The 12,342-nt window shown below is 35.4% G+C and overlaps 1 protein-coding gene across 11 annotated transcripts in view; it reads right to left on the reverse strand.

The window, feature by feature from the left end:
- Positions 1-12,342, reverse strand: part of LOC110259429 (uncharacterized) — a 904,175-nt gene that overhangs the window by 671,435 nt on the left and 220,398 nt on the right. Inside the window, exons 2-3 of one of the 11 annotated variants that reach the window (XM_085014129.1) lie at positions 11,428-11,472; positions 4,088-4,163 (exon numbers count right to left, since the gene is read on the reverse strand). The exons of 9 other annotated variants lie outside the window; for them this stretch is intronic. The gene's annotated coding sequence lies outside the window, so the exon portion shown is untranslated. The remainder of the gene's footprint in view (positions 1-4,087; positions 4,164-11,427; positions 11,473-12,342) is intronic. One more of the 11 variants, XM_085014121.1, reaches the window with a different exon arrangement.

Raw genomic sequence — 12,342 nt, forward strand, 5'->3', positions numbered from 1 at the left:
TGTCGAACTGCCAAAGAGGTGCTATACAATTTGATTCATGGTTTTCATTTTTCCATTTTTGAGCCAAGGTATTTTTTTCATACATATTATTATCCTTCCAAGTTAAAAAAAAAATCTGATTGTTTTTAAGAAATTCGTAAATTGGAAAATAGTTATCAAGAAAACAATCTCAAAATTTGAATATGACTGCAAGTTGAATGTTTATTCAGCCGATCAACTTGGAATGTACACTCCTCAGAGTTAATTATCAAAACAAAAGGTAGACACATGCCTTCCTTTTTATACAATTCCTATTTAGAGTAAATTCAGAAAAGCATCCTGCATTAAGTAATAGAGGACTAAAGTGGTCTGTCTCTAGATATGCTTTTTTAATTTTAATACTGGATTCAGACGGTTCCATCTAACTTGTGTTGAATTTACTGTGGATCAGCTCAATTATCAAACTTTTTAAAGAAAATCTTAAAATTCTTATATTTGTAAATCCCCTATGAATGCCAGAATTATGTGGTAGCACACTGGAAAAGTTTAAAAGACCCAAAGTAACATTTTGAAAGGCGATTATAATTATAATGCAGTCATTACTGTAGTATAACAAGATGTCTCAGTATCTAGAAAACCATTCACAATTATTCTACCATGCACATTTTCAGTTAGCATTGTGCTGTTGTTTCAGTAACAGTTTACTATCTTAATATGACAGGCCTAATATCACCTTCTTAAGGAAATTATCTTTCTTTGGCACTGGATTAATAATATTCTGTTACTTTTATATTTGTAGCAAGTCATACCCAATTCTATACCACCATCCACTGAACTTAATGATCTATTTGATGGATATCACTAAAACAGTTTGTAAAGTTGACTCTAACAAAATGAAAGGATATACAATATCAGCTTGAGATGGTACAAAGAAACAACCTCAAGGTAGACCAGAAAGCTGTCCTTAATTGTTGACAATTACTATTCTATAGATTAATACAAATAAAGAAAAGATTATAGAATTCTAGAATTATAAGGCACAGGAATTATTTGCCCAATAATCTAATTAAAAAGGCTATGGACCAACAACTAGATTTGATAAAAATCATGACATGAATTAGTGATTAAACTAAGTTTTAGCCCTAGTGTTATATATACAATAGCCCACTATTTTTGCCTAATATCATGCTGTATTCCAAAATAGTGTGGATATAATAAGAGCAGTCTTTCAATTTACTTACTTAAATCAAGCAGATTATGGGTCAGAATTTTATCCCCCGATTAAAGCTTCTCAGTCATCAAGTAATTCTTTATCTCCCTGCTCTCCCATATATCAGCCTAGATGGAGGACTGAATCATGGTGCTTGCAGTGATGAGAAAGTCTGCACTCTCTTTTAGGTTCCAAAATTTTCTACCTTGTAACAAGTAACTGTAAATTCACTGCCTAACTGACTGACCGGTGAGTGACTGACTTACAGACTAACTGGTTGACTAACAGACTAGAGCTTCCCAAGGAGGGTCAAGGTTACCATTCTCTACAGGTTCCTTAAGTACACTTCAATGTCAAACAAAATGGACAAATCTGACACCTGGGGAACCAAAGTTACAGAACAGCTTTTAGGAAAAAAGTTTCTCAACATAACTGAAATCTCTTCAAAAACTTCTCCATAATAAAAACCTCTCATAATTTCTTACTGCTTCATACAAAAATATTAATTAAAAATTAAATTATGTTCGATGTCTAAAAATGACCTATGGGTACAATATTGTGATATCATGGCACTCACAAAAATAGTATAATGTTTGTATTTCAAGATTTGGACATAATGCAATGCCTTTCAAAAGGCAACTTCTCAATAAAAATTTAAAATTAATAATATCAACTTTTTCTATCTAAAACTTACTGTAGCAAGTTGATGCACTTTATTCTGGCATTCACAATTTAGAAAAAGATTTGTAAGCTTCATAGAAGAATATCTGAACAAATTACAAATAATTGCAGTAATGTGCACAGATCTCATATTCCTTTGATTTCCCCCTTCTATTCTGATTTCTACATCTTTTATAAGAAGTCACTATCAAAGAAAAGATGATAAATTACTACAAAAGACAACATTAGTTCTTAAGGAAAAAGGATAGTGAAAATCAGCTCTTTTATGTAACGAAAGAATCTGTTTATTTAATGTTTATTATTAATGTGAACTGACCTCTAGGTATACATACTGCTTAATTCCAGTTTTACTTGCATTTGGTAAACTGTCTTATAACTTCCTTTCTAAAGAAATATTTTTATATGTTCATTTCTCTTCCTCAATTTCTCACTAAACTTTAAAGTACTTCGAAGTAAACAGTCCATTAAGACATTATGTATATATGAAAAATTTAAGTACTGAAGTAAGGCGTTATGTAAATATGAAAAGTTATTTTAAATATCAAGAATTTAAAAATGTACATAATGCTTGATCCTTCACATTACCTTTAGAATTTCAACATTTATTTACAAACATGAGTACCAAAATTGAGATGCCCAACCTTTGTTCTGTTGTTATATGAGAGAGTACTTACAGTATCAGATTCTAATTTAATCAAAACTGAACTAAAATGAAAAGCATCACTGTAATCAGCCATATGGCTGCTTCATTCTAAACTGGTTATGTTTAAAGAGCCAGCCTCCAACATTCCCCCCAGAGGGAGAATAAAAATAGCACTACTACTGTGCAAATCAAAACTACACTGCTCAAGCAGTCATTGCGTTGGCTGGCACTAAATTCCTGAACAGCACAACACTGCAACACAGGTCATCTGGATGACTGTCAATGGACAGTCTTCACATGTCAGGGATTAAGCTGGTAGACACGGCCTTTGTAAAGATGGCTAAAAAAGGCAGCATAAATTCTGATGGGAAGAGTCATCTTTTTCATATGATCAAATGAATCTTTATTTTAATGTTACCACTACTGCATGTGGATCCTAAAAAATGCAAGAGAAAGATTCCATTTCATTGTACTGAAAATCATCCTCTCAGAAACCCACTCCTAGTTTGTAAGTACCCTCAGAAAGGAGTCTCCTGCTTGAAGATAATTGTGGATCAATTTCAGATGAAGATTTAGCAGCTTTTTAAAAAATCATTTAGAGATTTTTTTAATGCTTTGAACAGAGCTGAAGATCATGTGGGGAGGAAAGAGTGGGAGCAAGATGATAAAATGCTAATATTGAAGAACTTCAAGCTAACCATGAACTTTAAGTTTTGTATTCAGTTCTATGGCAAATGGACCATTTATCTTACAGGTTGTGTTCATTACAGATTTGGAAGCAATAAGAGGTAGATGTGGGTCTCCACTTGGGCTCATAGGTTGCAGTGAACAAATTAATCAAATGGATTAACTGTCAAACACTCTCAAAAGAAGCAAGTAGAAGTACCTAGAAGCATAGCTTTGTCCTCTCTGATTTGATTCCATATCCCTAAATGCATACCTCTATAGTCTTTATTTTACTTTAGAGAACTACTTTACACAATAATACTGAGTTTCTCAAAAGGTAGAAAGAATAAAGCTCCTAGTAGCTACTTTTTCAAATATTCACTCTCAAGCCAACTCAAATCATCAGTCTGAAGTGTCTTAACTTCACTTTTCCTTGCCCACTTGATCACTACTTGGAGATCAGTCCTTCAGGCTATGATGGCAACCTTAAAAAAAAAGAAAACTATAGCAAATTTTTCTCTGTGTATTAAGGGTGAAATCTTCATAGTTTAGCAGTTCACTGCAAACTTGTGCAGGAACTGATGCTCACATTCTTTTTTCTTTCTACAGAAGGAATCAGATCAGCCTAGCTCTGACACTTCTAGCAGAAGCCGAGTAGAGCAATGATTTAGTGGCGCAGCACTAAATCTGCCATGTTGTGAAAGTGAGCAGTGCATATCAGCTCTCTGACTAGGAGCTACCAGACAACTATTTCCTTTTATTCCAGTAGACTTGGTTTTTGGCAACCTGGGCACTTCATGGTTTTTCCCCGACAGCTGTTTGTCAGTCACATATCCACCATGCATGGCCTTTATTTTTCTTTACAGTCATCAAATATTCAATATTACAAGATTTTACTAAGCACTTACCACATATCAGGCATAGGACTCAGCCTAGGTCTACGCTGGGATGAGGTATATGATAAGGGTAACCTCTTCAGTTTGTCTGAGAACATAACATATGTTTGGGCAACAGAATATTCAGAGGTGAGTTGTAGTACCTTTTATTGAGATTTAAAAAATAAAACAAATATATATATATAAAACTCTACTTTTATAATTTTACCTAATCTGTCCCTGCTCAACTTTTGTATAATGTGAATGCGAATAGGCTACTCAATCTTTTCTCTAAGCTAGACGTTAATGCTTCCATTATAGCACAATTAAGATGTAGCTGGAAAGAAGTGGTTTACAGCAGATCTTTAGGGTTTGCTTATTAGATATGCTATGCCTTAGGCTTGGGATTTTGACTTACACACTAAATGTATATTTAAATGACTATTCCATAGATGGCACTGTTGATTGAGGAGTCCTACTTAGGACATATGAAGAAAAGTCAATTCCCTTTTTCTCTCTTTTTTCATTCATCAGTACATCCCATCACAATACAATGAGACAGCAATCAGAAACCCATTTTTACCAAACAGCAACAAAGAATCACATCTATGGCTAACATTTTACAAATGTAAGTTTAAAGCTAAAAAACTCAAAATAGGAGCTATAGAAGTAACTGCAATTTTACTAAAAGACAAAGCTTAGTTTCACAGACACGTAAACAACACACATAAGTATACTAGTGTGGGAGTTCCTGCTGTGGCACAGTGGGTCAAGAATTTGACTGCAGCAGCTTGGGTCACGACAGAGACATGGGTTCGGTACCCAGCCCAGCACAGTAGGTTAAAGGATCTGATGTTGAACAGCTACAGTGCAGGTCACAGCTGTGGCTCAGGTTCAATCCCTGGCCCAGGAACTTCCACATGCTGTGGCTGCAGCCATTACAAAATTAAAAAAAAAAAAAAAAAAAAAAAAAAAAGTACACGGTGTGAACTAAAATACATCCCCACACAGAAAATTCATAATTATGTTTATAAAAAGACAACATAAACACATTCCAAGAATGTATCAAATTTTGTTAGTTTTCTGAACAAGAAACTGCAAAAGAGTACATCTACCAAAAGCAGGGATACCAAAAATATGTTTTTTACACCCTAACGGGGAAAAAGAGCTTCCTCACATTACCATTCAGGTTAATATATTTTTGGTTCATTTTTCATCATCTGCCCCTTAGCTCTTACTACCTTATTGATACATTAGTAGCTTTTAAACTTTAATAATAAATACTTACTATAAAAATACAAAAGTAAGTATTAAAGAAAGCATTTCTGAAAGCACTTTAAAATTAAGGACCACATGAAAAAAGATATAAAACAAACAAAAAGATTTATATGCTGCCTCAGTCAATATAATTACCTATTTATTCATTTATATTTGTACCATCAATGCTTTTGGAAATGATTTAAGACAACTTATAAAAATATGTAATACAACAAAATGCACATCAAAAAAACCCCCAAAGATTTGTGGCAAAGGTAAATTAGGGTAGAGACAATAGAGATACACAAAATGCGTACCCTGGAGTACAATAGCGAACACTGAGCCTCCAATGTGGCAGCGCACTGTCTATAACAGTAAAGCCAGAGAAAACATAACCAGTTCTTTGAGCCATATATAGCTTCCAAAATATGAAGATATGCCAGTTTCTCAAAGAAGCATATTTATTGCTTATATGGACACCAAAGATAAATATCTTCACTACACAAAGTGATGTTTTATTTTTGTTATAGTTTTTAAAGTATATATAAAATTTTAACACTCAATTTAGGGAAAATTAAATATATGCAATAGTTTTGGAATACTGAAGTCCAGGTAGATAGGACATAATCTTCAAGTCCTTTGCATTATATCAACTATTGTTTTGAAAATATAACATGAGACAATTTCTTTTTTTTTTTTTCTTTTTATGGTTGCACCTTTGGCACATGGAAATTCCTGGGCTAGGGGTTGAGTTGGAGGTGAAGATGCAGGCCTACCACAGCCGTACCAATGCCGGATCCAAGTCACATCTGTGACCTACACTTCAGCTCATGGCAACACCAGATCCTTAACCCACTGAACAAGGATAGGGATCAAATCCACATTCTCAGGGACACTATGTCCCACTAAGCCACAATGCAAACTTCCAGGCGAGATGATTTTTAACCACTTCTTAGTTATAGACCACTCTGAATACTTGCTGAAAATAATAGACAATCTATTATTTCATTTGCATAAAATTTATGTGCAATTTTAAAATACTCTAAGATCCTTTCTTACCCAAGTTTAAGAATCTCTGAGCAAGGCAAATGGATGGACTACTTAATTTTCAGGAAATCCTTTTGTAAATAATATTTATTTCCACAAAGATTTTAAGACATTGAGCAATAATAAGTTTGAGGTTTTTCTCCTTGATGAGCCTCTAGTGCATATATTCTGTGGGGTGGCTTCAATCAAAGCTAGACATGAGTTAATACGTTAAGCAGGGGGGAGAAATGACAGTCCTTCATGAAAGAGAGAGATTTTTCCAAGTAAGATATACAGATAACCAACAGTCACATGAAAAAATGCTCAGCATCGCTAATTATTAGAGAAATGCAAGTCAAAACTACAATGAGGTAACACCTCACACTGGTCAGAATGGCCATCATTAATAAGTCCACAAATAACAAATGTTGGAGAGGGTGTGGATAAAAGGGAACCTTTCTACACTGTTCCCACTGTTGGTAGGAATGTAAATTGGTACAACCACTATGGAAAACAGTACATAGGTAGCTCAGAAAACAAAATATAGAACTACCATATGATCCAGCAATCCCACTCCTGGGCGTATATCCAGACAAAACTTTCATTCAAAAAGATACCCACACTCCTATATTCATTCACAATAGCCAAGACATGGAAACAAACTAAATATCCATCAACAGATAATGCATTAAGAAGATGTGGTACATATACACAATGGAATACTACTCAGCCATAAAAAGAACAAAATAATGCCATTTGTAGCAACACGGATGGAACTAGAGACTCTCATACTAAGTGAACTGAGAAAGAAAAAGACAAATACCATATGATATCAGTTATATCTGGAAGCTAATACATGACACAAATGAACCTATCTACAAAAAAGAAACAAACTCATGGACTTGGAGAACAGAATTTTAGTTTCCAAGGGGAAGGGGGAGGGAGTGGGATGGACTGGGAGTTTGGGGTTAGTAGGTGCAAACCATTGCATTTGGAGTGGCTAAATAATGAGATCCTATTGTACAGCACAGGGAAGTATATCTGATCACTTGTGATGGAACACGATGGAGGATAATGTGAGAAAAAGAATGTGTAGGGTAGAGACAATAGAATATTTTATATACATATAGAACTGGGTTATTGGAGTTCCCGTCGTGGCTCAGTGGTTAACGAATCTGACTAGAAACCATGAGGTTGCAGGTTCGATCCCTGGCCTTGCTCAGTGGGTTAAGGATCGGGCATTGCCATGAGCTGTAGTGTAGGTTGCATACGCGGCTCAGATCCCGCATTGCTGTGGCTCTGGCTTAGGCCAGCGGCTACAGCTCCGATTCAACCCCTAGCCTGGGAACCTCCATATGCCACGGGAGTGGCCCTAGAAATGGCAAAAACACAAAAAGACAAAAAAAAAAAAAAAAAAAAGAACTGGGTTACTTTGCTGTACAGCAGAAATTTACATTTTAGTAATATTTCATGACTTAAAAAAAAAAGTGTACCTATGTGTATACACATGTATTCTTCCATAAAGCTCCCACAAATACTTACTAGTAAAAGATTAAGGTATATGTTCCAATATACATCTCAATTGCTGGATAAAAAGCAGTAAATTGTTAGAAGTCACATATCAAAAACCGAAATATGTCTCTGGCTTTGGAAAAGCTGCTCTGAAGTTATTCTTTCTGACCACTGATTAGATAATCAATTCAGTTGGCTCTAAACCTAAGAAAACACATTCCTGTCATTTGTACAGAAGAGGGTGTATCTTTCTATTCTTTCTATGAAGGACATGTTTCCTTCATAAAGTGAAAGGGGCAGCAAGTTAAGATTTTTTTCCTACCCAACTTGAAGTTTTAAAAAAGTATTAAAATATGAGTACTGTATAAAAATCAATAATAAGTTTCCTACATTGATTCCAAATAGCTCTCTTCACAGGTTTTGTCAAGTGTGAGATAAATTTAGAGAGTATTCCAATAACATTTTAAGTACTTAACATCCATCCAGTCAAGAATAATGTTTAAAAATAGATTTCTGACTCACCTGGGCCAATAAATTCCTTTTTAATTGAACTATTTTGAGGTTTAGTCACTTTTAACCTAATAGTACAGGCATATGTAGCCATAACTGAGTCCAAGTCACTGAGATGAAAGACAAGGTAAGGGCAGCAAAAGTTCCACATTAACCAATATTATCCTTAAGTATTTTTCAGCAATGAATAAATAATACAGCATTTGATAATGAAATCATTATTCTTTAAGCTAGCCTACTCTTCAAATTGAAAAATTCGTATAGGGAGCCCAGATTACTGACAAGAATAGAGTTTACTGAACATTTTAAATGGCTTACCTACCTCTATTTGCTTTTATTGCCAACATTTTCTAAGGTGTTTTCAGTTATACTCTTTCTATTGAATTTCCTGGCATTAGTCCTGTTTCCTGACCATACACTAATTGATACTCAGGTTGTTTTGATGTTCTAACATCTCTGAAATTGGAATGGACCTGGTCATCTTTTTTGGATTATATAGCAAAACTGACTTATTAGCAACTGCCTGTATATGCACATTAAATTTTGAAGAATGGGTGTCAGTACCTTATAGGAAAATTTCAGAGAAGATAATAGAAAACTTTAAGAAACACTGAATAATCTATAATCTTGTTTCAGCAGACATTATGGAGAAAAACATGTACATTCACTACTCTTAGAAAAAAAGATTCAATTTCATGTATGATAGTTTAGGAGTATCTTAACCAATTTATCTTGCTCATATTTTACTTTCTTCTGCATGTACAAATATAATATACGATCAAAGTATTTGCTAAATGTCTAAAAAGCCCTTTCAACACATAAAAATAAAAATGATACATCACAGGCAAGCATTTTCTCATAATTTTAATTGGCAGCATATTTTTTTTCTTAATGGATCATAATATAATAGAGCATCCTACAATTGATGGCATCTTAGATCGGATGACATATAACATCTTTAGAGACCAAGCACTATAAAGAGTATTTCTCAGTTCAGTACAGAGATTTGTCTGACTTTTTTTTTTTTCATGTCCACACCTGCTGGCATATGAAGTTCCTGAGCTAGGGATCAAATCAGAGCTACAGCTGCCAGCCTAAGCCACAGCCACAAGAAAATGGGATCCGAGCTACATCTGCAATCTGTGCCAAAGTTTATAGCAACACTGGATCCTTAACCCACTGAGCGAGGCCAGGGATCGAATCTGCATCCTCAGGGACACTATGTCAGGTTCTTAACCCCCTGAACCATAATGGGAATTCCAAGATTTGTCTGACCTTTTAGTTCATTTATAACTTTACTTCCTTAATATTTTCTAATTAAAATATTATAATATTAAAGTATTGTCAAAGTAAATTTTACAATAAGAAAAATCTATTTTAAAACATGTATGTATTTAGGTCTAAATGTGTACTGGAGGTGCATTCTGGATTTCTTGCTCACGTGGGAGTCTGCATTCAAAAATATTTTGCTGATGTTTCTTCTCTATCACTCTTTTGGGTTAATTGACACTATAGCTCATACATCAACCAGTGCTTCCTTTTCTCATAAAAGGACCAGCAATTATTGGCATTTCTTTTGTGTGGCTAAAATGCTTTGCAGTGATCTTAGTTAATAGGTAGGCTATATTTAAATTTGAAATTTTCCAATAAATTGATCCTAGTGAAGGCATAGGTCCAAAATCTCTGGTGTTAGACTGAATATCTTAAGAAACAATATCATGATAAGAATTCAGGGGACTATATTCTGGGACAAAACACGGTGGATTAAAAGTGACAGGTTGAGGTCTCCCCAGTAATATCCCTATTTGTCAGGATGAAAAGAAGGATATAGCACAGGAAGGGGCACATGTATAGTAAGTACAAAATTTCAAGTACTGTTTGAAGTACTTTACATATATTTGTTCATTTGATGTCTCCAATAATCCAGAACTATTATTACCTTTAACTTTATATAGAGTAGTACAAGAAGCCAGAATTACTCAGAGAAGGACAGTAAACATGCATAATTGCAGAATGTAAAACTTTACAGTTTTTATAGAGACTGTACCTAACTTTATTGCCTGCCATGTGTGCTAGACACCATGAACTAAATAAATAAGATAACTAAAATTCTGAAAACAGGCATAGAACCTTTTAATTTTAATTCTCCCAAATCATGGTTACAGAAAGGATATGGCTCCACTCAGTCAGTGACACACATAAAGTGAAAGAATTTTTTTTTTTTTAGTCTTTTTTTTTCGGTCTTTTCTAGGGCTGTACCCGCACGGAGGTTCCCAGGCTAATGGTCTAATTGGAGCTACAGCTACCGGCCTACGCCAGGGCCACAGCAACGCGGGATCTGAGCCGCATCTGCAACGTACACCACAGCTCAAGGCAAAGCCAGATCCTTAACCCTCTGAGCAAGGCCAGGGATCGAAGCCACAACCTCATTGTTCCTAGTCAGATTTGTTAACCACTGAGCCATGACGGGAACTCCGAAAGAATTTTTGATATCACTTTTTTGTTTTTCTTTTTAGGGCCGCATCTGTGGTATGGAAGTTTGCAGGCTAGACATTGAATCAGAGGTGCAGTTGAGGCATACACCACACCAAGGGCAACACCAGATCTGAGTCACATCTGTGACCTACACCGCAGGTGGCAATGCTGGAGCCTTAACCCACTGAGCAAAGCTAGGGATCGAACTTGCAACCTCATGGATAGTAGTCGGGTTCTTAACCCATTGAGCCACAACGGGAACTCCAGACATCACTTATTAAAAAAAAAAAAAATTCATAAATGAAAAGGTAGTGTTTCAGTGTAGATGTAAAAAGATTATATTACCTATCTATTGCTACATAACAAGTTACTGTAAAATTTAGTGGCTTCATGCAAAAAAACAAAAATATGATGTCAGTTTCTGAGGGTTGGGAATCTAGAAGTAGCTTAGCCATGTATTTTTGGCTCAGGGTCTCTCATGAAGTTGCAGTCAAGCTGTTCTCTGGTCTGCATCTCTGTAGCTTCAGTGGAGCTGGAGAATCTGTTTCCAAGCTCACTCACATGGCTATAAATAAGAGGCTTCAGTTCCTTACCATGAGGGCCATTCCATAAGGCTTCCTCCAAAGCCAGTGTCATCACTGGAGAGAGAAAAAGAGAAATTAACTTGATAGCTACAATGTTTTATAACTTAAGGTCAGAAGTGACATCCCACCTCTTCTGCCACATTTGATTCATCAAATAACCCAACCCTAGTACAATTCACAGAAAGGGTGTGGCTATCAAGAGGCATTAGGGGTCCCATCTTTAAGGCTGGTACCACAAAGCCCTTGACTTGGACCCCTAAGATTTGAGTTGATAAGGCCATTTGGGTAGTAGAGAAAGATGATGCCGCATTCTTTCCTGACCTTCCCCTAAAGCTCCATGATTAGAAAAGATGACCTTTGTCTTTCAATTTTAGAGGTACTGGGTATTTTCTGATTTTATCTCATCTTTGGGAGACTTAAATCAATAGTGTATTTGAACAGTGAAGTAGCATACTGAACGCTCCCCTAAAATCCTGAATTCCCCTCTACTGGTGTAAACCCCAGTTAAAGCAGTGGATTTGCTAGAAAAGTGTATTGTTAATCAGAAGCTGAGGCAGTTTTCTTAATAGGAGAAGCTGAACAATTGCACCTATACCCGTGAGGTGCCACATTCTCCATTCTTGCCAAAATTCCCATTGATCCTCCTAGATTCCATGAAATAGTTCAGTTCTTTGAGGACTTATGAATTTCTCTTTGATGTTTTCCAGAGAAGTTTTCTATATGTTTCAAGACAGAACATTGAATTAAGTTAGCCTCAAGGCCAACCTATACACCATTCACACACTGTTCTTTATTCAGTTGGAATTAGGCTAGTAGGAGTGATGTATAGAATGACAATCAAGTGTGTGGCTTAATATTGTAGAGAGAGAATTTTGTATAGTGAAGACTTTAAGCTTGCTCCTTTAAACATGTTTTTTAAACAAG

The sequence above is a fragment of the Sus scrofa genome, chromosome 2, assembly GCF_054392235.1.
Source record: "Sus scrofa isolate SSC_HxYL_T2T_F1_AM1 chromosome 2, Sscrofa_HxYL_maternal_Yorkshire_Landrace_v2.0, whole genome shotgun sequence".
NCBI lineage: Eukaryota > Metazoa > Chordata > Mammalia > Artiodactyla > Suidae > Sus > Sus scrofa.